Genomic DNA, 3,191 nt, shown 5'->3' with positions numbered 1-3,191 from the left:
AAAATGGTGGTGGTGCGCGACCTTGCATGGCACCTTGATCTCCTTGGAGAAATGGCAGTGTTATAGGAATTCTAAGGTCTCATATATATAAATCATATGTTCATAAATTTACAAGGCAAACACATACATAAGTATATAAACTACGTGTCTGAAATAGTACAGGAGAGCAATCCTGAAACCATTTTGACTCTCCCAAATTGACCTCAAATGTTTCTCTGCAAGGAGGAAGGAAACGGGAAAGCCTCCCCATTGTCTCTTTGCTCACAAATCCTGTCTTAAGGGCGTATCTGTGTATGAATAGGGTGAGCCTGTGACCTGGATTCAGGAACTAAGTATTTACCATCACAAAATAATGGCCAGGATGCCCAGGTAAAAGCAATCAGTGACCATTATCAGGGTGTCAGGAGTATGGGCAGGAGTCAGGCTCTGGGGCTTGTAGTGCCTTGCAGGACTGGGGCCTGCCTCAGCTTGTGCTGGAGAGGCAAGGAGTAGTCACCCAGGTGAGGCCACATGAGATCTCACTGCACCTGGTGGCAGGAGCTGGGAGGGAAAAAAGCCCAGCATTTCCCTTCAGCTCTAGGCCACAGCAACGCTATCCCTGCCTGGTTGCATCTGGCCTCCTGCTCCTTGGACCCTCGCCTTGTCGACGCCTTGCTCCTCGACCCTTGATCCTTCGCCTTGCTCCTTGCTCCTGGGACCCTTGCTTTGCCTTTGCCTTGCTTCTTGTTCCTTGAGCCTTCGCCTTGCTTCTTGCCCCGTGGACCTTCGTCTCTGCCTTGCTCCTTGACCCTGCAACTGCCTGCTGCTGGACCCTCAGCCCTGCACCTGTTCCTGCTTCTTCACCACCATCTTGCCTCTGGTCCTGATGCCCGCCAACCGGACCGTGACACAGGGATCCTGGCAGACAGGTTTTCTGCTGTAGACCGCCCCTTCAGTGATGTATGTATGATGTTTTGGGGGGTGGTTCTGAGCTACAGGGGAGGCAATTTTCAAATGTCTATATAAAAGCTTGTGCACCATTGTTCAGGGTCCTCTTCCCTCCCTGCGTGGGGGAGTGGGGGCCCCTGTTGCAACAGTTTAATAAAGATCATGCTTACTACCTGCTTTGCTTCTCAATATTCTCTGGTTGGCCTCTGTTATTTTCTCCTACCAAAAGAGAACCTACTTAAGGACTCTATATAGGCTCTTAGATACCCCACAAGGGAAAGGGAGCAGTATTTTTCTTATAACAGTTGGATGTAAATACAAGAACGAAACACCACCCCACCCCGGCATGGTTCACTGTGGATTAAGCCTGATCCTGAAGTTAAAGGGATCTTGTGGTTTTAGACAAATCATAAAAAGCAGTAGGAGCCGTGAGAATCTGTGCTGAGGCACTTTGGAATGTACCAGACTTCTAGGTCTAGAGTATGCATGTTTTGCTTTTTAAAAATGGAAATTATCTTCCTGGTCAGGTTGAAGTAGGAGAGAGTTAGGAGCAGAGACTTTTGGGGGCTATAAGGAAGGATTTATATGGTTTCTTGGAGCAGGGCTGCCTGCAGACTGCAAACTTAGAAGCGAAATTGTAAAACTTTTACAGCCATGTACAACAGGAAGAAAGTTATCGAAATCTTTGTTTTGTTGCTGTTGTAATAAAATGAGCTTTTACTTTAAGAGAGAGAGAGTGAAATTAGGGAGCATACAGTCATGGGAAAAAGAAAATACACCCTCTTTGAATTCTGTCGTATTATGTATCATCCATTGTTGCTGTTATTATTGATGAACAACAACACATGACGTATTACACTGTGTCATGCTTTATTTAACAAATATAAAGCCCTAATGGAGAAGCCTTGTGTGAAAAAACTAAGTACGCCCTTACTGCTTCCATAGGAATGAAGAGGCTAAGTAGCACACAGGTGAGGTTGTATTTGCCTAAACCACAGAGCCTAGGTCGATGGTTCGAATCTCCGCGACAGGGTTAGCTCCCGTTGCTCAGTCCCACCTCCTGCCAACCTAGCAGTTCAAAAGCATGTCAAAGTGCATGTAGATAAATAGATACTGCTCCAGTGGGAAGGTAAATGGCGTTTCTGTGCGCTGCTCTGGTTCGGCAGAAGTGGTTTAGTCATGCTGGCCACATGACCCGGAAGCTGTACGCCGGCTCCCTCGGTCAGTAAAGCGAGAGGAGCGCGGCAACCCCAGAGTCGTCCGTGGCTGGACTTAATGGTCAGGGTCCCTTTACCTTTACCTAAGACCAGCTGATTGTTATTATGTCCTGATTCATAAAAACCACATAATTCAAAGAGGGTGTACTTGTGATTGTACCTACGGTTGCCCTTTGTTCTTGAAGAGGGTACCTTTGAAAGGTGAGGATTCTTGGCAGGAAACTGACGTGGAGCCCTAATCCTGATCAAGAGTGTCAGTTTAGATGACTTGAGCGTGAACGCCAAGGTGGTGAGTTTGATCCCCATTCAGGCCACCTGCATATTGCTGCACTGCAAGGGGGTTGGACTAGATGACCCACGGGCTCCCTTCCAACTCTACATTTCTATGATTCTAAGCGGTGCAATGACAACTTTTTCTTCCTAAGGAAAAGTGGCAGCGCTAAGCATATTTTTTCTTTAACATCCGCCCCACGGCCCCCACCACCCACCCCGCAAAATACCCTTTTAACTCCGGCGGGGTGTGTTTGTACTGATTGCTCATGAAAAATTGCTACTTAAATTCGCCTCCCTACACACACACACACGTGTATTTCATCCCGCGAAGGATTACATCCGGCACAAGCGTGAGCAAAGGTCGACGTGCTTTCAGGATTCTCATCCGTTTCCAGGGGAAAGCGCTCTGCACATGATCGGAAGAGCGCTGTCTGTCTTATTATTATTATTAATTATTATTATTCTACAGGGCTGAGCTACAGAAGTACAGGCGCAAAGATTGATTGGCCTTGCGTCCATGCTGGCTTGCAATCCCCAAACCAGACCCTCGCCCACACACCCCGGACCCCCCACCACCCAGGCAGCGCGTCATCTCCAGACAAGCGGGCAAAGCCACGCCCCCTCCTCTGCCCGGGCTCGGCCGCTTCAGCGTCTGCATGCCTCTTTGGGAGGAGCAAGGACACCAATCGGGAGAGGAGTTGCGATCTCTCAGCCAATGGGCGAACCCGGAGGCCGGCTAGGGTAGCCGAGGGCAGAAGCGCTGTGGCTCCTCGA

The sequence above is a fragment of the Zootoca vivipara genome, chromosome 2, assembly GCF_963506605.1.
Source record: "Zootoca vivipara chromosome 2, rZooViv1.1, whole genome shotgun sequence".
NCBI classification, from domain to species: domain Eukaryota; kingdom Metazoa; phylum Chordata; class Lepidosauria; order Squamata; family Lacertidae; genus Zootoca; species Zootoca vivipara.
Note: the sequence above shows the minus strand (reverse complement) of the source record.